The 21,583-nt window shown below is 47.3% G+C and overlaps 1 non-coding gene across 1 annotated transcript; it reads left to right on the top strand.

Annotated features, from left to right (window-relative positions):
• The first annotated feature begins 2,436 nt into the window (after nt 1–2,436).
• LOC112544380 (U6 spliceosomal RNA) lies at nt 2,437–2,542 on the top strand. The gene has a single exon (XR_003087726.2). It is a non-coding gene; the product is annotated as a U6 spliceosomal RNA (small nuclear RNA).
• Nucleotides 2,543–21,583: the final 19,041 nt, after the last annotated feature.

Here is a 21,583-nt window from a genome sequence, read left to right as displayed (position 1 = left end):
CTGTCACAGAGTGTGGGGGAGTCACTGGGCCCTGCACAGACGTGACTGTCAGCAAGTAGAACAGAACGTTTATTCGTTGACAGGGACACACTTGTTAACTCAGGAACCAGAAGCAGTCAGTCAGCACAACCCACCTTGGAGAGAGGGGGACCCAGGACCAGCGCCCTAGGCCCCCACCCTGCATTTGCTGCCAGCCGAGAGGACTCACACACTCAGCAGCCTGTCCCAACCCTGCAGGCAGCCCCGCCTCCTCCTTTGTCTCGCTTCAAAAGGTGACTCTTCCCCGTAGGCTCAAGTTATAAGACTGCCTGAGCCAGGCATGTCCAAAGTCCGGCCCGCAGGCCAATTGCGGCCCGCGATTGGATTTAATACGGCCCCCGCTTCTCCCGGCTCCCCGGTGCTCCTTTTAACTGGCGCGCGCAGCGCAGCACGCCGCTTCGGGCCGCGCCGCCGCCGCAGTCCTAGACCCTGCCCTGTAGGGCACATCCGCAGCCCCGATCCCCCGCTTGGCTGCGGGTTCGCCCTGCCCCCGGGCCGCCGTGAGGCCAGCGTGCCCTGCGCTCTCCTGTGCTGCAGTCCAGATCTCAGTTTCACCCTTCACATTAGTGTAGGCAAGTTTTTTTTTTTCAATTGAGATGAATACATTGTAAAATCTTAGTTAATGTCAGTTGGTCTAAATCAGTTATAAATATATTTGGACACAACATGTATAGTTGGTGTTATGTTCCTGTTCATATTTTTTGAACTTAAAAGTTGAAAATATGTAATGTACTTTACAATGTTCCTGACATATATTTCAGCTTCCTGGATTTTTTTTTTCATCTGGCCTTCAGATATGAAAGGCAGAGTGATTTAACACCTGTTTAGATTTGTCATCCATGTGACGAAATGAAAAGTATGCCGTTTGCAATAAACTTTGCATAAAATAGTTAATTTGCATTTAATTTTAATGGTTCAAAGAATGTCAGGCAAAATGGTCGGCCCTCACGCATGTTCACTTCTTCAAATCTGGCCCTCTTTGAAAGAAGTTTGGACACCCCTGGCCTGAGCTATCGTTGTGTATGTGCTAAGATGAGGCAGCCTCCCCTGCAGTGAGAGCCACACCCAGCATTCCCATCCCCAGCCAGGTACCAGTGCAGTGCCCAGGGAAACTGAGGCATGCACACATGGGGTTACAACAGAACAGTACAGGACAGCAGGAATCACACACAACATAACAAAGCAAACAGAGGGAGCACAGTCCCCACTACGTCACACCACCATAAAGCGTAAGCTCCTTAATAATCCTTTGAAATGCCTCCTCTAGATTGTGCTTGCTCCATGCTCATCTAGTCTTTGTCCTCTCCACTGGGCAAAGGAATCAGCTGCTATGGTGGCTTTGAGAGCTGGAACGCAGACTGTGAACACCAGCTTGTTCCACGTACGTCTACAGGGAGAGACGCTGGATGGAAATATCTTTTGCCTGCTGCCCTGAGGATGTATGTGAAATGGTAACCTCTGGTTAAAAAGTTCTTTATCCCTTTTTTCCCTGGAGTCCCTAGGAATTATCTTTTTGAAGTAGGATGGAAGTAATTTTCATGTGTCAGAGACAGAGAATATGATCAAAGAGTTAATCCAATTATCAATCAGTAAGAAATAACAGAAAAGATCCTTGAGCCATCTGGCCAATCAGAGGGGTGTCATGAAATTAAACTCCCTCTGCTAACCTTCCAGTCATGTCATGCGATCTCAGCACCAGAACAGGATTTAGTTTTATTTTTGCAGAGGAAAAGCAAGTCAAAGAGCCACCAGCTGCTGATATGAAATAGATTACCAATTCCCCAAATACCAGCCTCTCCCAGACTTCTCCTATAAAAGGCTGTGACTGACTACCGTCATGGAACTTGCTTGGTGACACACCCCTGCAGCAACTGAAAGCGACAAATATCAATGCCTTCACTGAGTGTTTCTCTGTGTGTGGTTCTTCCAGGAGCAACTGCAGGTGCATTACCAGCATGAGAATCCTTTTGGGCAGGAGACAAGAAGATGATCTGATGTCCTTAGTTAGTTAGTCTACACAGCACGGCTATTCTGAGATACCCGAGTTACTGAGTCTACCCCGTGTCTAAACAAGCCACCCGTTTTTTCAAAATATTTCGCCGTCCCAGTAAACCTTGTTGCATGAGGTTAAGGGATGGCTCGAAATAGTGTGTTATTTTGAAATTTGGTGCTGTGTATATGGGCCAAATTTCAAAATAAGATATTTCAAAAAAGATTCAAAATAAGATATGCAGTTTGCATAGCACAAATTGCAGATCTTATTTTGAGTTTAGGGTACTGCGTAGATGCACCCTTACTTAGTTAGTTAGTTAGGGGGAGGACAGCATCCAACTAACTAACTAACTTTTACTGATGCTGTGTACTCTGGCCATTAACACAGTCCTTATCCCTCTACTGCTACTCTTTTGGCAGCACATATGCTAAAACTGGAATGATACAGAGAAGGTTACCAGGGCCCTGGTTCAAGGATGGCAAGCACATTCATGAAGCAGTCCATATTTGTTATTGCTCCTGCCTTCCACATTATCTCTGCCTCTTTTTTAAATTGAAGTATATGTAGAAGCTTTGCTTCCACAGATTCTCTTCTCTTGGCTTTTCTCTTTGTTTCTTCTGACTGTGATGAAGCCTGTTGAACAAGGGCTAGACAGGAATAGCAGACACCATGTATGTACGTTTTTATGAATGGCCATGTGACAGGGCACCACTCAGTCCTCAGTACACTTCCCTCTCCTCTGCTGAACAGGTGCTCAAAGAACAGCCTCTAAAACCATTGCATGGGACACCAAGGTGGAAGAAAAAGCATTGGGGGAGACAGGGCTCCATAGTGCACGTACTTGGCTGCCCCCAAGTTGGGGGATATTTTGTGACTGTATCTTGCTTTCTTGTCATAATCATTTTCCCTTGATGGAAACCACTTTGCTCCTGTAGATACTGTTTTCTGATTAATCATTCCTCTCGTCCTTTCCATGCCACTTGTTCATTGGCTGAGTTCACTGAACCCAGATTTGTACCAATATCTTCAGACAAGAAAAACTGGTGCATTCACTGCCTACCCCTTCTAGCTCCCTCCTGTTACTTCCTTGTAAATCCTGTCCAATTTTGAAGCACTGGGATTGCCAAAGGCAGGGACACATGGTGTGTCCCCAGCAAAAGGGCTGAGGAACTGCCATTTCAATGGAGCACAATGTATTCTGAATGCCCCTAAAACTAACAAGCAGATAACTCCAAAAGTTAAAAGAGCAACAGTATTAATGCTGCTTCGCTTGCAAAACAAAGTCAAGAAGAAAACCCACAATTTAAATAAAAGGCTTTATAGGAAATATATGTATCTCCCATATCACTTATTTTTGCATTGCTTACTAATCTATTGCCCTCCGTATTAGTCACCAGCCTACATGTTCCGTGTGCAGTTGCTCCTGCCCTTTCATCGTTTTCCCATGCATCTATGCTTTTGAACTCTGAGCATTTTTGAGCACTGCCTTTATTTTGATTTTTTTTTTCAAATAATTGTCCTGTTTAAAATGATGTGATGGATAAAACTGCCAAGAAAATCGATCCAAGGCATTTAGCACCAAACTACAACAACAAGGTTTGAAAAAAAAGAGTCTATTCCTAGAGAGAGAAAATAATCCTCTCTGAGTAATTGCCATTTAAATGAAAGGACTAAAACAAAATGAGATACCGAAGATGGATTGGCCTGCACACAAATCAGCCTTTTCAAGAATGCACAAAAAATGCTTTGTGTTGCGATAAAATAGTTACGATGGAGTGGAGGGCAGGCTCAGAGGAAGAGAGGCAGAGGTTGGGTAGATACATGTAGCACTGTGAAGTGGTCTGGATTTTAATGATATTCCATTCAATAACCAGCCCTGCAGCACAGCTGGGGCGGTGAGACAACATGAGAAACGTGACTGGTTTTGTCTGTAAGGAAGGGAACTCCTTAGTACATTCCAAAAGCTTTGCTCTTTGGTCTCCCTCTATCCCCCTTTTCTAAATTAAAAATTGGGGGGTTACTTTCCCTTTTACTTCCTGTGATTAGAAAAACTCAGGCTCCTATTTCCTATCACAATATCCTGAACAAACACCCTCAAAATTAGCAAACAAGGTCCAGGCGTTTTAGATACTGCTCATTCGTCACTTGGCACTAGCTAGTGGGTTTTAGCCACAGACACTCATGATCAGGGCTAGATTACCCAATAGGAAAGCTAAGCACGTGCTTAGGGCACCAGCAAAGCAGGGGCACCAAAAAAAAAAAAAGAGATTTTACAGTATAGTCTTGTTATTATTTTGAATTACATATGGGGGGGGGCGCCATAATCTTTTCAGTGCTTAGGGCCTCTAAAGGTCTTAATCCGGCCCAGCTCATGATCCTATATATTTTTGTTAGGCTCTCAGCCTGGTCTACACTAGGGGCTCATCTACACTGTCCCCTTTTCCGGAAGAGGCATGTAAATTTCATGAGTCATAGTAGGGAAATGCGCGGGGGATTTAAATATCCCCCGCGGCATTTAAATAAAAATGTCCGCCGCTTTTTTCCGGCTTTTAAAAAAGCCGGAAAAGAGCGTCTACACTGGCCCCGATCCTCCAGAAAAAGCGCCCTTTTCCGGAGGCTCTTATTCCTTTGAAGTAGGAATAAGAGCCTCCGGAAAAGGGCGCTTTTTCCGGAGGATCGGGGCCAGTGTAGACGCTCTTTTCCGGCTTTTTTAAAAGCCGGAAAAAAGCGGCGGACATTTTTATTTAAATGCCGCGGGGGATATTTAAATCCCCCGCGCATTTCCCTACTACGACTCATGAAATTTACATGCCCCTTCCGGAAAAGGGGCCAGTGTAGACGTAGCCTAGGGCTACGTCTACACTGGCATCCTTTTCCGGAAATGCTTAAAACAGAACAGTTTCCATTATAAGTATTTCCAGAAAAAGTGCGTCTACATTGGCAGGATGCTTTTCCGGAAAAGCCAATGTAGACGCGCTTTTCCGCAAAAAAAGCCCCGATCGTCATTTTCGCGATCAGGGCTTTTTTGCAGAAAAGGCTACTGGGCTGTCTACACTGGCCCTTTTCTGGAACAGTTTTTCCGGAAAAGGACTTTTGCCCGAACGGGAGCAGCATAGTTTTTCCGGAAAAACAATGACAATTTTACATTAGATCATCATTTGCTTTTCCGGAAAAGCAAGCGGCTAGTTTAGACAGCTGGCAAGTTATTCCGGAAAAGCGGCTGCTTTTCCGGAATAAGTGGCCAGTGTAGACACAGCCTAGGGCTTTATTTTGAAATAACCCCCCCTTAGGTCAAATTTATAAACAGAGCATCCATACTACCAAGCCTGTTATTTCGAAATAAGGGGCCACATATTTCAAAATCTGCACTCCTGCTTTTCTCAGGGAATAACACTAATTTTGAAATAGTTATTTTGAAATAGTGGTAGTGTGGCAGCTCTACTGCCGCTGTTTTGAATAACTACTCCCCAGAGTCATTCAAAGTAATTACTCCCCAGTGCTTCCTAGGGTTCTAAGTAGAGGTAGCGGGTCCACATTAACGGAGCCTGCCTTGAACTAATTTCAGACTACCGTGTAGTGGGAAAAACAATCGCTCCCAATTTTATAAAATTGAACTAGCAAGTCAAATTTAGTTATTTTGAATTAGTTTCCCAGTGTAAACATGCCCTAATGTTCCACTCGTTATTTTTAATATTAAAGCAATTCACCAGCTATTTACAGTTCTTGGAAATGTTATATGTGATGGTACCTGGTACATAGCTAGTGCTTGTATTACTTTGCAATCACATGTGACCTGCCAGGTAGAATCATAGAATCATAGGACTGGAAGGGACCTCGAGAGGTCATCGAGTCCAGCCCCCCGCCCTCAAGGCAGGACCAAGCTCCGTCTACACCATCCCTGACAGATGTCTATCTAACCTGTTCTTAAATATCTCCAGAGAGGGAGATTCCACCACCTCCCTTGGCAATTTATTCCAATATTTGTCCACCCTGACAGTTAAGAATTTTTTCCTAATGTCCAATCTAAACCTCCCCAGCTGCACTTTAAGCCCATTACTCCTTGTCCTGTCCTCAGAAACCAAGAGGAACAAATTTTCTCCTTCCTCCTTGTGACACCCTTTTAGATATTTGAAAACCGCTATCATGTCCCCCCTTAATCTTCTTTTTTCCAAACTAAACAAGCCCAGTTCATGAAGCCTGGCTTCATAGGTCATGTTTTCAAGACCTTTAATCATTCTTGTCGCTCTTCTCTGTACCCTTTCCAATTTCTCCACATCTTTCTTGAAATGTGGCGCCCAGAACTGGACACAGTACTCCAGCTGAGGCCTAACTAGTGCAGAGTAGAGCGGCAGAATGACTTCACGAGTTTTGCTTACAACACACCTGTTGATACAACCCAGAATCATATTTGCTTTTTTTGCATCACACTATGACCCCTAGATCCCTTTCCGCCATGCTCCTTCCTAGACAGTCGCTTCCCATCTTGTATGTATGGAACTGATTGTTCCTTCCTAAGTGGAGCACTTTGCATTTCTCTTTATTAAACTTCATCCTGTTTACCTCTGACCATTTCTCTAACTTGCTAAGGTCATTTTGAATTATGTCCCTATCCTCCAAAGAAGTTGCAACCCCACCCAGTTTGGTATCATCTGCAAACTTAATAAGCGTACTCTCTATCCCAATATCTACATCATTGATGAAGATATTGAACAGTACGGGTCCCAAAACAGACCATTGCGGAACTCCACTTGTTATCTCTTTCCAGCAGGATTTAGCACCGTTAACAACAGCTTTCTGACTACGGTTATCCAGCCAATTATGCACCCACCTTATCGTGGCCCTATCTAAGTTATATTTGCCTAGTTTATCAATAAGAATATCATGCGAGACCGTATCAAATGCCTTACTAAAGTCTAGGTATATGACATCCACCGCTTCGCCCTTATCCACAAGGCTCATTATCCTATCAAAGAAAGCTATCAGATTAGTTTGGCATGACTTGTTCTTCACAAACCCATGCTGGCTATTACCTATCACTTTATTACCTTCCAAGTGTTTGCATATGATTTCCTTAATTACCTGCTCCATTATCTTCCCTGGGACAGACGTTAAACTGACCGGTCTGTAGTTTCCTGGGTTGTTCTTATTCCCCTTTTTATAGATGGGCACAATATTTGCCCTTTTCCAGTCTTCAGGAATTTCCCCTGTCTTCCATGATTTTTCAAAGATCATAGCTAAAGGCTCAGATACCTCCTCTATCAGCTCCTTGAGTATCCTGGGATGCATTTCATCAGGACCTGGTGACTTGCTGACATCTAACTTTCCTAAGTGATTTTTAACTTGTTCTTTGTGTATCCTGTCTTCTAAACTTAACCTCTCTCTGCTTGTATTCACTACGTTAGGCACACCTCCAGACTTCTCGGTGAAGACCGAAACAACGAAGTCATTGAGCATCTCCACCATTTCCAAGTTTCCTGTTACTGCTTCTCCCTCCTTACTGAGCAGTGGGCCTACGCTGTCCTTGGTCTTCCTCTTGCTTTTAATGTATTTATAAAAGGTCTTCTTGTTTCCCTTTATGCCTGTAGCTAGTTTGATCTCATTTTGTGCCTTTGCCTTTCTAATCTTGCCCCTGCATTCCCATGTTGCTTGCCTATATTCATCCTTTGTTATTTGTCCTAGTTTCCATTTTTTATATGACTCCTTTTTTATTTTGAGATCGTGCAAGATCTCCTTGTTAAGCCAAGCTGGTCTTTTGCCATATTTTCTATCTTTCCTACACAGCGGAATTGTTTGCTTTGGGGCCCTTAAAAATGTCCCTTTGAAATACTTCCAACTCTCCTCAGTTGTTTTTCCCTTCAGTCTTGCTTCCCATGGGACCTTACCTACAAGTTCTCTGAGCTTATCAAAATCTGCCTTCCTGAAATCCATTACCTCAATTGTGCTGGTCTCTCTTCTACCTTTCCTTAAGATCATGAACTCTATTATTTCATGATCACTGTCCCCCATACTGTCTTCCACTTTCAAGTTCTCAACTAGTTCCTCCCTATTTGTTAAAATCAAATCCAGAACAGCTTCTCCTCTGGTAGCTTTTTCAACCTTCTGAAACAGAAAGTTGTCCCCAATGCAGTCCAGAAACTTATTAGATAGCCTGTGCCCCGCTGTGTTAGTTTCCCAACATATGTCTGGATAGTTGAAGTCCCCCATCACCACCAAATCTTGGGCTTTGGATAGTTTTGTTAATTGTTTAAAAAAGGCCTCATCCACCTCTTCCACCTGGCTAGATGGCCTGTAGTAGACTCCTAGCATGACATCACCCTCATTTTTTACCCCTTTTAGCTTAACCCAGAGACTCTCTACACAGCTATCTCCTACGTTCATCGCCACTTCAGTCCAAGTGTGTACATTTTTAATATACAAGGCAACCCTTCCTCCCTTTTTTCCCTGTCTGTCCTTCCTGAGCAAGCCGTACCCTTCCATACCAACATTCCAATCACGCGTCCCATCCCACCAGGTTTCTGTAATACCAATGACATCATAGTTGTATTTATTTGTTAGCAATTCCAGTTCTTCCTGCTTATTACCCATACTTCTCGCATTTGTATATAGGCATCTAAGATACTGATTTGATCTTGCCTCCCTGTTGTGCCCTGACCCTCCTTTCTCCTTGCCATTATAGGCCGTAGTCCCCCCCCATTTCCAACCCATCTCCCAGTCCCGCACATTCAGCACTTACCTGTGGGCTTTGCTCACCTGTCCCCGTCGAACCTAGTTTAAAGCCCTCCTCACAAGGTTAGCCAGTCTGTGTCCAAACAAGGCCTTCCCGCTCTTGGAAAGGTGAACTCCATCTCTGTCAAGCAGTCCTTCCTGGAAGAGCACCCCGTGGTCAAGGAAGCCGAATCCCTCCTGGCGACAGCATCTTTGCAGCCAGGCATTCACCTCCAGGATGCACCTCTCCCTGCCCGGGCCCCTACCTTTGACAGGAAGGATCGAAGAGAATACCACCTGCGCCCCAAACTCCCTCACCTGTACTCCCAAAGCCCTGTAGTCACGCTTGATCCACTCAGTGTCACACCTGGCAGTATCATTTGTGCCCACATGGATGAGTAGCATGGGGTAGTAGTCAGAGGGCCGGATAATCCTCGACAATGCTTCCGTAACATCTCGGATACGGGCCCCTGGCAGACAGCATACCTCTCGAGATGAACTGTCAGGGCGACAGATGGGCGCCTCCGTTCCCCTCAGAAGCGAGTCTCCAACCACCACTACCCTACGTTTCCTCCTCGCAGTGGTGGCAGGAGACTGCTCAACCTTGGTGGTGCAAGGCTTGGTCTCCTCCACTGTGGGGGGTGACTCCTTGTCTCCTGCAGAAAGTATAGTGTAACGGTTATGTAACAACACAGTGGGAGGGTTAGGAGCAGGGGTGGAACACTGCCTGCTGCCGGAAGTAACCAGCTGCCAGTGCTCACCCTGCACCACCGCCTCTTCCATAAGGTACTGATAGACTGAAACATCTCAAGTGGGAGCCCACCTAGCAGTTACTATTAAATACTCTATAGCTGTACGATTATAAAAGGGGAGGTGACTGTCACAGAGAACATTTGTGAATACATTGGAACACTTGAGACGTTTAGGTCTGGGGTGTGTCCTCCAGGGGCCTAAGGGATAAGGTATCAGCCTCCACAGCCTGGGGTCGTGGATTTGACTGGCCTGGATAAGGGAGGCTGCGTTTGCAGGCAGAGCTGCCCCCAGCTCTAGCACATGCAAAGCAGCCAAAGCAGTCCCCAGCCTGGGGGGGTGGGGGGGCGGTGGAGTGTGGGGCAGAGCCAGGGCGGGGTCTGGGGAGTGATGCTTGCACTCAGGGGCTCCCAATCCCAGGGGTGGGGGACAGGGCCGGCCCGAGCCATTTTGGCACCCTGGGTCTGGGCACACGGCGCATGCGCGGCCCGGTCACAGCCGCTGGCGCGCAGCCTGGGGCCTGCCCCCAGGGCACACGGCGCATGTGCTGCCCAGCCCCCCGCTGCTGGCACACGTGCCGGGCCGTGCAGGGCCCCGTGGCTGTGGGGGGAAGGGCGCTGCTGGCCAGCGCCGTGGGGATGAGGGGAGGGCCAGCACTGCGGGAGCTGGGCACGCGGCACCAGCCTGATGGCAGCTATAAGGGATGCCGCGCTCCCCTTAAAGCTGCCCAGCTCGCCCACCCCTCAGTCCGGCCCTGGTAGTGGGTTGGTGGAGAGGAGGCCTGGAGCTCCCTGCTTTCAGTGGCTCACCTGTGGGATAGTGCATGCCCCCCCCCAGCTCCTTGGACCCCCCTCAGCCAGGGCAGCTCTCCCCCAATTCCCTACCCCACTCCAGCCAGGGTAGCTCCCCTCAGCCAGGACTGCTTTGCAAGCGGGGCACCCCTGAGAATTGTCTGTCCGGGGTGGGGGTCGGGTCCCTTTAAGCGCAGCCCTCGGCTAGCCTGAGACAGCTTCTCCACGCTCTAAGTCCTCATCTGATGCCCTGCTGGCACTGCTTCCGGCCATCCTTAACCCCGGTTCAGGGTCCTCTCTGTGTGGACATGCTAGTTCGAATTAGCAAAACGCTAATTCGAACTAGTTTTTTAGTCTGGATCCGTTAGTTCGAATTAGCGCTGTAGTGTAGACATACCCCTAGGGAATAGAGCAAAGTCCAGGCCCTTTCCCTGCCCTTTGTTCCTGTGAGTGTTACACTTTCTCCACAATGTGGAATTAGGACCTGAGGAGGATACATTTTGATGGGTAGCGGGAGCTCATCAAAATGTGTTTGTTTATTTCCACATACCTCCTCCACCAGGACTCTCTCTAAGCTGTGTGACAAATTTCAGGCTCGCTCCGCCCAGCAGCGCTGACCACTGTACTGCTGGACTGGAAGGTGAGTGGTGGCGGTCTGGTGGGGGGCTGTGTGATGGCGGGCCTGCTGCCCTGCCCCTGTTTGCTCTGGTTGGAGCTGAGCATGGTGAGGCTGTCCCTGCTGGCTCTTCTCCCAGCTTTGGCCACCTGAACAGCTGGCCCAGCCACACGGCTTCAGCCACAGCCAGAACTGCCAAAGCAGTTGCCCCCAGCCATGAGCCCCGCCACCCCAGGCCACGGCATCCTGCCTGACATAGCTCGAACTGGAGCCAGTGAGGCTACCCTTCAGGAACAGCTTCACTTCTTTAGAAAAGAGAAGATTGAGCGGGGACATGATAGCCGTTTTCAGGTATCTAAAAGGGTGTCATAAGGAGGAGGGAGAAAACTTGTTCATCTTGGCCTCTGAGGATAGAACAAGAAGCAATGGGCTCAAACTGCAGCAAGGGAGGGTTAGGTTGGACATTAGGAAAAAGTTCCTAGCTGTCAGGGTAGTCAAACACTGGAATAAATTGCCCAGGGAGGGTGTGGAATTCCCATCTCTGGAGATATTTAAGAGTAGGTTAGATAAATGTCTATCAGGGATGGTTTAGACAGTATTTGGTCCTGCTATGAAGGCAGGGGACTGGACTCGATGACCTCTCGAGGTCCCTTCCAGTCCTAGTGTTCTATGATTCTATGATCCCTGGGGGAGAAAAAAAAAAGGAAAAGAAAAGTAAAGATTGGGGTCACTGCAATACCTTATTTTTTAACTTTCCATGGACCCCCTGCAGTATCCAGGGGTCCACAGACCATAGGTTGGGAACCACTGATCTAACTTTAGTTTTTTGTACCAAAAGCAGCCTCATGCTCCTCCATTCTTCGGAATCACTCTGAATTGTATATCATCCCCTAGTTAGAAGCGATGGCTATGGGAGTCTGGCTATCTCACCTCACCGCCTCTTATGAAGCTTATCTACATGACTGACATCAGAAGCGTTCACGTTCCATCTCCCACACTACAGTGTGTAGAGTTGTGGCAGCTCAAGCTGGTTGGCAAATGATGGTTTCCCCTGTGAAAAATTTTAACAAAAACAAATAATCTCGATTTTGTTCTGACTTTTGGAGGCATGTGACTAAAACCCAGACACAAAACTAAATTCATTTTTAGCAATTGCAAACTGCAAGATTTTCAACTGGAAATGTTGTGGACGGGGGATGGTGCTGGAAATGGGAACTGTTTGGAGACTGGCTTTTCAGTTGATATACAAAAACCTGATTGTTTATGATGAAAATGAAAGGGGGGGGCTAGTGAGGAGGGGGCTGGGGTTTTTTTTGTTTTGTTTTTTGTGAAAGCAGACATTTAGGGGAAGAAGGTAATTTCCATCAATAAAAAGCTTTACAAAAAATTATTCGGCTCTAGAAGTGATGGCATTGCATAGGTACTTTCTGTACCATCTAAGGACATGAACCTGCAAGGCTTGCGTGACACATTCTAGGACTGCAGTTCTGGGTCTTCTAGGACTTCAACTACTTAAAGGGGGGTTCCTAAGAGGATGGAGAGAGGCTGTTCGCTCTAGTGACAGATGGCAGAACGAGGAGCAAGTTTCAGTGGGGGAGATCTTGGTTGGCTATAAGGAAAAACTAGTTTACTAGGAGAGAGGTGAAGCACTGGGATGGGTTACTTAGGGATGTGGTGGAATCTCCATCCCTAGAGGTTGTAACTCCTGGCTTGACAAAGCCCTGGCTCGGATGATTTAGTTAGGATTGGCCATGCTTTTAGGAGCCGGGGGGGCAGGAGTGGGAGAGGCGAGGCTGGACTTGATGACCTCTGGAGGTCTCTTCCAACCCTATGATTCCATGATTCTATGCAGTAGTTTTGGAATCCTTCACAATGAAAAGAGCTATATACATTTAATACAATATTATTTTTATCTAACTACAAACAGGATATTTCAGAACAGAACCTCATGGATTAGTTAGCAGATAGTAACTGATAGGAGCAAAGAATCCTATAAATATTCCAAGAATACTAGCACAAAGCTGGCTGGGCACACACAAAAGGGCTATGGATTGTTTTGTGATTTCCAGGGCTATCAAAACAGGACGCTTGGTTCTTTGCATATAAATGTGTAGAAAGAGCACACTCAGAGTCTGGGTTTGAGCTTCCTCCTCAAAATCTGTTCACAAAGCATTTGCACAAATCAGCAGCAGACGCTAAATCTAAAAATGAGACTGGTCCACATCATATGGCCCAGCTGGAAGTGGGATAGAGAACAGTCAAAAATAACTGAGAGCAGTGGTATTGTCTGCCCAAGAGTGCCTAATGCATTATGCAGTGACAAGCACTTAACTAACAGGAAATCCTGACTCCTTGTGCCAAGTTATGAGACAGGTAGAAGGCATCCTTCTCCTAGCCCCTCCACTGTAGCATTACACATGGAACGACCATTCCAAAAGGCTCCATGAGGATGCCAACATGCCATTCAGCTGGGAGTGGAAATGTTCAGGCTCAGGAGGGCTGGTCGCCAGAATGGCTCATTCACAGTGCTCTCCGTGATGAAAGAATGGGATTTAAAAGATGTCAAACCACATCCTACATTCTTAATCCCATCTTGTAGTTTTCCAGGGAAACACGTGCTTCAAGATAATACTGCCGGCATGTCGTGGTGATAAAATCCACATGCCGTATGGCAAACGTGTTTGTGGCAACAGATGTTTTGTGTGTGTGTGTGTGCATGCGTGCGCGCCTTTTGTCCATTACAGCGCTGACAAATGGCTATTTTGCTGGTAGATCTTTTATTCCTTTTTGCATAGTTGATGTACGTCTGTATGGAAATCCACACACTCTCCACTCCATGGCTTCGAAACAGCCTGGCCTGGCCATGAAATATAATGTGCCACTGTAGGGATAATGGATAGCTGGTATCAGAATGCTGTTCATACAAAATCCAGCAGCTTTCTCACACCAATGCAGTTTTGTTCAGTGCCTGTCTAGGCATTACATTGCCTTGACTGATAACAAAGGTCCCACTACTGGATTTGCTGGCCAAAAAAAAAAGTGAGACAAGATTACACCCAAGATTCTCATGACCACATACTACAGGTCAACCAGCTGAGCTCAGGAAAGCCTCCAGTGGCAGCATTCTCATCCAGAGGTCATTCTTAAACACACCCCGTTGGAACAGTTTGCCAGAACAGTCACTGGCACATTGTCCCTTACCCCCCCCCCCCCCCCCCTCCTTTCTCTGACAAACCTGAAAGACACTTTATTGTGGCATGACTCCCTGTCTGCAAAATTTCAAGGAGAGCTTGTTGGACAGATGCCAGAATCCACCTTTTCGCTGTTTACAGCTGTTCTACGGCTCAGGTCATGCCCCTGAAATATAATCCTCACATAGGGGAGGCTGTCCATAGTAAAATTCACTGTAACGTCTCCAGTTCTTGCTGTTGTTGTGGTCTGTCCCATTGCAATGACTTCTTTCACATTGGCAAGGCAGCTGATTCACATTCTGGTGTTCTCAGCTGGCCGGATTGTCCTTCTGCCTGAAGGCCATGTTACCTGTCAGGATGATGATGTGCAGAGCATATGCAGAAATCAATTCCTCTGAGCTTTGCCCTCCAAAGGTCAGCCACTGTCTGTTTAACTTACTCCTTTTCCTTACAGAATGTATTTTCCGACTTCATATTTATCTCAATTTTTGGTGGTAGGAAAAAAATGCAATTTAAACCTTATATAGTAAAAGACAGACAGCAAAAGTGATCTGACAGCCCTGAAGAAGAAGATTAAGAAATGTTATTCGTGCTGTGTTTTCTTCAACTCCCATTTCACTAGCTGGATTAGGGACGATAGCTCACATCCTGCTTTCAGCTGTTGTCCATGCAGTTGTCTTGAATAATCTACTGTGCTTTCATCCCACAGCCAGCAGCAGTCAATGGTGCGATTTTATATCTGTGTGGATGAAATCAAAATCAAATCTGGATCCGTGGGATTAAGTTGAAATGTGAGGAGCAAAATTCAAGACTTTTGCAAGAAAACAGAGCCACTTACTTGGTTGGTTTACGTTTTTGTCACCTCTTCCACCAAGCGTGAAACACAAAACCCACATTTGGCTTTATTTGGAAAAATGCTGAACACTGTTACCATGGAAGGAAAACAGGCTCAGGTGATTTCTACTTGTTTCTTTCATCTTGTGTTGTAGCTGGAGACCATGGAATGCATTATTCCTCTATAAAGTATACTTGCCTGTGGTGAAACTGTGATAGCCATTAGTAAATACGTTATTCTGCATGGAGTTGGGTGAAGTCTGTTTGAAGTTGGTAAACATTACAGCAGCCTTTTCCCTGAATAAATGTAAAAATCAATTAAGCTTTTTTTTTTTATGGACTAGATAGCTAAACCAAAAGGAGCGGCCACCCAAGACATAGGCCACCTGCAGGCCTGTCATGAGACTGACCTATGTGTGTGGATGGGTTTCACTGAGAGCTGGATGCAGGGAGCACTGTGGCTATTGTTTGATAGAACTTCATGGCTGTGTCTAGACTGGCCAGTTTTTCCGGAAAATCAGCCGCTTTTCCGGAAAAACTTGCCAGCTGTCTACACTGGCCGCTTGAATTTCCGCAAAAGCACTGACTTCTTACTGTAAGAAATCAGTGCTTTTTGCGGAAATACTATGCTGCTCCCATTCGGTCAAAAGTCCCTTTTGCCCAAAACTTTTGCGCAAAAGGGCCAGTGTAGACAGCTCAGATTTTTTTTGCTCAAAAAAGCCCCGATCGTGAAAATGGCGATCGGGGCTTTTTTGCAGAAAAGGGCGTCTAGATTGGCCACGGACGCTTTTCCGCAAAAAGTGCTTTTGCGGAAAAGCGTCTGTGCCAATCTAGACGCTCTTTTCCGAAAATGCTTTTAACGGAAAACTTTTCCGTTAAAAGCATTTCCGGAAAATCATGCCAGTCTAGACGTAGCCCATATGTGTGAGGGGAAAAAGCCATAGGAAGATAGCAGATACAGAAGGCAGCAAGGAAGTGCCAGAGATCAGACAAGGAAGTACACATAGTATGATCCTGAAAGAAAAACAAACCAGAGATTGAGCTTTTGACCAGAGTGCTGGCTGGAAAGAGGTTTAGAACGGTGAACAATGAAACTGTCTCCTCCTGCTGTTGGATTCCTATTGTTTTCAGAGGAATGGGACTTTTATAGATGTTCTTTGTAACTAAACAGAATTGCATCATAAATTTCTCCTCATATTAGAAACAATCTGCAAGACCCTGAATATTTGCTGACTACTCTGGAAAAAAACAAACCTTCAGTTTGTAAATTTACCCATTTTTCACCTAAGTAGATGAGGGAAGCTACTGAAGCTTTAGGAATGGTAGAGAGATTTATACATTCACAGTTTTTAAAGGCAAAACGGACCTTATCTGATCATCTAACCTGAGCTCCAGGCCTCTAATTTTACTCAGGGATCCTTGCATCTACTCCCTGCCCCATTAACTTGTGGTTGAGCTATCTCAACAACAACAACCTATAGTCAATGCTGGAATCTATCTTCCAGAATGAAGGAGACCTGTTTTCATTGGGCCTACACTGCCATCATGAAATTACAGGTGTTCCATTATGCACACTTGGAGCAGCAACCCGAGATAATTTCAACAAATACAGCTCCAGTGCGGTAGCACGGGCTCTATATGCCTGGCCATTCCATGTCTGACAAGTGTTCCTCTCAGGTAAAAGTTAATTGGGCAAAACACTGATGTCCATCACCTTCACTTACCATCAACTATCCCTATGCATCCTGGTTGCACTTACAAAATTGCCATCTCATTAACGTCACTGGGATCTGCAGCTGGGTAAGACCTTTGAAAATAGTCCCATGCGTAATGAGTTAGTCTGAATAATGGCTGTGGCAATCTTGTAATCAGTAACCCTGAGAGGGCCGGAAGAGGATGTCTAGGGCTAAGGGATACTTTATTCTAAACCTGTCGACTGAATTCTAGAATGGGCACCCACTGCTGATCTCGGATAAATGTTCACAATGAGGCTGACAGGGAAAAGGCCAAAACAGTGAAGGCTGGGACTGGGCTTTCAGCCAGATGGGTGGTCTCCAGAGAAGTGGAGACCTGGAAATGTACATAGAATGAGTGAGTGACAGTCCTAGTGAAGTGAAGGCCAAGCTATTGTGGAATGGCTGCATTATCCAAGATACACATGCCCCGTGCTCTGTGTCTTCATCTAACCCACCACTTTCTCAGTGCGTGGGCCCTTGTGAGCGTGAAAGTATGTGGGAGGCTCTCGCAATTATCTGGTTCATGTTAGGGAACAACTGGGGACAAATCCTTAGCTAGTGTAAACCGGCATCGCTCCAGTTAGAGAAGTGGCTTTACACCCACTGATGATCTGGCCCTGAATTTTGATTGATCTGGCACCGCTTTTATGCATCTGTCATCATGTGGTATGTTTCAAGAGCACAGGCTATACAGGAAACAAAAGGGAGTGGGAGATCAGCTGTGCCCTGAAAAGCTATAAAAGAAAAGGACCAACAGTAGCCAGGACGCAAGGAATAAACAACTCATCCAAAGACACCCTTGTGATGGACAGCTTGCCCACTTCCAGGGGACATCCGTGACAGTCATACCAGTGAAATCATTGATGCAAGATTACAGGTGAATAAACACATTTGATACATAGCACTGTAGGCGAGGTACAAAGCAAGATGCCGCACACATGTAGGCCACTTACCATTTGGGAGGCTCACCCCCCAGCCACTCTCAGAGACCGAAAGAGGAAGGCTGGATGAGTAAAATGGCCGCTATGCTGTGCTTGAGACCCAACCCGGCAGTGGGGGCAAGGAAGGAGAAGAGGCATTGTAATCATGTCAGTCAGGCCTCTGGCCCATCAGAATGACCAACTGCTGGCTCTGGATTGTCAGCAGCAAACTTAGGGTTGCCACCTTTCTAACTGCTGGTAACCAGACCCGTGAGGCGCTGCTCCCTGTCCCATCTCGTCCCCCAAGGCCCTGCCTCTGCTCCGCCTCTTCCCCCACAAGTCCCACCCCTCATCTCTCACTTCGCTCTCCCTTCCCCCGTCACTCACTGGACCGTCCCAAGGATGGGTAGGAGGCGGCCCCAGCTGCATGGGGACCGGCATGGTGTGGCGTTATCCGGTTACCATAAAAACCGTTGTTCGTACCACCGTGGTAAAGCTGCAGCAAAGCTTCTGCCGGAAAGCGTTAAACCAGGGGTCAGCAACCTTTCAGAAATGGCATGCTGGGATTTAATATATTCACGTCTGTTTACGGGTCTGCGTGCTGTTGATACTTCTTAAAGTCAATAATAGTCCTACTTACACTGGGTGGGGCGCATGTGCCACTCGGGCTGTGTAACACTGGGTTAATCACCCGCCTCACTCTGTCGATGGGGCGCTCAGAGGCCTGAAGCTCCCTGCACTTAGTCAAGGACGTGGTAAGTGGTAGCTGAAGAGGAAGTTAATAAGGGTTGGGGGGGCTGGGAGATGCAGGCTTCCCCACCCCCACCCCCAGCTGAGGAGAAATTTCCTGCCTTCCTGCCAGGGACCAAAGCACCCAGAGGCCAATGTGACTTTGGGGCAGAGGGACACCCACATTTTCCTCTCCCCTCAGATGCCCCCACTGCCACCCAGCCCCGGAGCTGCAGCCCGGGCAGCACTCGCCCTCTAACAGAGGCCTGACAGCAGCAGTGCTGGGTGTGACTTCAGCACCGTCTTTAGCCCGCTTGCTGGGGACACCAGGAGGCAGAAAGGGAGTCGAGTGGCGTGGGGAGCAGCGAGGCTTCAGGGCTGGGCCTGCACAACAGGGCGGAGAGTGGCAGGCCAGGGGAGGAGAGGATGGGACTCCCAGGCAACAGCGGCAGAGGGGCTGGAACATGGCTCTGCACTCCCTGCCTTCCTCCGAAGCAGTAAAGCAGTGTCCCAGAGTGAGCTGCCTTCCTTTCAGTGGCTGCTGCACCCCAGCCCAGCTCCAGCCTGCCCCCGGCAGCCGGCTCGGGGGCGCCTCCTACTGCTCAGCTGCTGTGCGCATGGGCTAACCTGTGCCGGGGTAGGGGGATGGTGCCAGCCACTCACGCCCCACAAGAGTCCCCCACAACCCAATCTGCAGCCTTCCCACCTGCCCCTCTGGAACTGGTGCTGCAACCTCACGGCTGCGCAGCGGCCATGAGGCTCCAGCAGACTCGCTGCTGCATGGGGGAGGAGAGCGAGGGGCTGAGCTCCTGCCATGGATCATGCACGTGCCACTCAGAATCATCTGGTGTGCCACTTGTGGCATGCATGCCATATGTTGTCACCCCCCCTCCACCGGGTTAAACAATCCCAGGCCAAATGACCCACAGTCAGAGGAGTAGGGGAGGGGAACCTTTTTTGGGTCGGGGGCCACTGACCCACAGAAAAATCTGTTGGGGGTCACACACAAGTGAAAAAAAAAAGAAAGATATCCCCACAGATGTGCCCCCCCCCCAACTGAGAAGTGGGGGGGAAAAGAGAGACACTCACCACATGCTCCAGTCCTGAGGGGAAGGGGAGGTGGCTCAGAGCTTTCCCCCCAGGGCTGGATTAATTCTTCTGGGGAATTAGGGCTAGTAAATTTGGGGGGGGGGGGCATAGGCTCTGGGGTGGGGCCAAAAATGAGGGGTTCAGTGTGTAAGAGACGGGCTGCTGGGGAGCAGGCTAGAAGTGGGGGTGCAGGGTCCAGGTGGGAGGTTGTGTGGGGGGAGGGCAGGGTCTGGGCTGGAGGCAGAGCTCAGGAGTGGTTTGGGTGAGCAGGGTCTGGGAGAGAGGGAGAAGGAGGGGCAGGGGGTGCAGAAGTGAGGGGGTGTGTGGAGGCTGGGTGGAAGATAGGGTGCAGGAGTCGGGTGCCCTAGGGTGTGGCGACTGGGTGGGAGGTAAGGCACAGGAGTGCACTTGGGGTACTGTGTCTGGGAGGGAGGAAGGATGTGGGAGGGGCAGGGGATTGGAGCCCCTACCTGGCACAGCTCCCAGTAGGGCACAGGTGGTGTTGAACCACCCTATGCTTGCAGCCACCACCTCCCTGCTGCTCCCATTCGCTATGATTCCTGGCCAATGGAAGCACCAGGGGTGGAGCTGGCAAGTGAGTGCAGGGACAGAACTTCCCTGCTCTGCTCTTTCCTCAGCCAGCAGGGTCGGGGAATAGCACCTTGGAGCTGCTTCCTTCTTCCCATCTCCCACTCTCATTCCCTGCCAGGCAGAGCCCTCGCGCCAGATCCTTCCCCATCCCTGCTTTAGAGGCATATGAGAAAAGTACGTCAATAGTCATTTAAGCCATTCGATGCTAGTTGGGCTAGAACTTAGAAATGCAAACCTGTCTTGTTAGAAATTAGAGGTAATACTGGCCTTATGTGGTTACCTAATCAGGAACTGTCGGATTACATGGCTATAAGATCTATCACTATGACTGTTGATGCAGAGAGCAAAAGGGTTTATTAAGCATTTAGATGACGTTTGGGTGAAATAATGTCACGGTCATGATATCTCTTTAAATCTGATGATAAACTGCTTTGGGTACATTACCTTATGTTAATTTCCATGAGGGTTGGGACACAGAAGGTTACATCAAAAGCCTGTTGTTTACCCAGGACTGTATAAAAGACTCTTAGGTGCTGATTCTGTTTATCTCAGATCTGCGTTAAGATTTCATGTAGGGGAAGCCTAAGCCATAAGAACTGAGATCTCGGTCCAATGATGGTACACCCTATGATGGTGGATTTTGGATTATAACTATGGACTAAATTCAAACTAACAGTTTGCTAGTACAAGATCACTGTCTCTATTATGTATATGAACCTCAAGAGTTGAACTCATGTTTAACTAATACTCTCTCTCTCTCGGTTCCTTTTAATACATTTTAGTTTAGTTAATAAGAATTGGCTATGAGTGCCTATGGAATAAGACCTGAAATGTTTATTGACCTAGAAGTTAATGTGGCTGATCCTTTGGAACTGATCAAACTTTAGCAGACTTGGGTGTTTGGGTGGTGGCCTGAGGCTGGGTACTTTAAGGGAACTGCATGATTTGGACTTCTGATTAATAGAGAAGCTGATTTGTGTTGTCATAATAAATATAAATATTGGAATAACCACCAGCTTTGGGGATTGGCTGTCCCATTTTTTTGCAGTGCACCCTAATTGAATCTCTCTTCAATATGAGTATATAGCGCTTAAGGATTTATATCACTCTCCAAGCTTTGCTTTTTGTTTGCTTGCTTATTTGTTTCTTAACATTGACTATAATAACTCTGAGGTGTCCTCTTCTCCCTATCAATATTGAATCTTTTTTTGCCTCCTGCTAAGTGCTTGGCCTCAACACAATCCTGTGGCAACAAGTTCCACAGGCTAATTATGCACTGCATGAGGAAGCATTTCCTTTGTCTGCTTGTGAATTTGCCAGTTTGCTGTTAATTGAACCCCCTCCCCACTTGTTCTTGTATTATGTCCGCTTGTGCTTGGGCTCCCTGGGTGTCTCACAATAAAAAGGAGACGTTCTGGGAGTAAGGACTCTAGTAAGCACCTGGTGTGAGTTGGGACACACTCAACACAGCAGTTAAAAATGACATGAAGAATGACAGCCTGAGAACCCCACGCAAATCAGAATCTCTGGGCAAAGAAGTTGCTACCTGAGAGAGGTACAAGCTGCACTGCCATATGTCCTTGCTTACAATAGAATAGG

This window comes from Pelodiscus sinensis, chromosome 3, assembly GCF_052426305.1.
Source record: "Pelodiscus sinensis isolate ZL-2025 chromosome 3, ASM5242630v1, whole genome shotgun sequence".
In the NCBI taxonomy this organism is placed as follows: Eukaryota; Metazoa; Chordata; order Testudines; family Trionychidae; genus Pelodiscus; species Pelodiscus sinensis.
The sequence above is the reverse complement of the archived record's forward strand: the minus strand, read 5'-3'. Positions and strand labels throughout refer to the sequence as shown.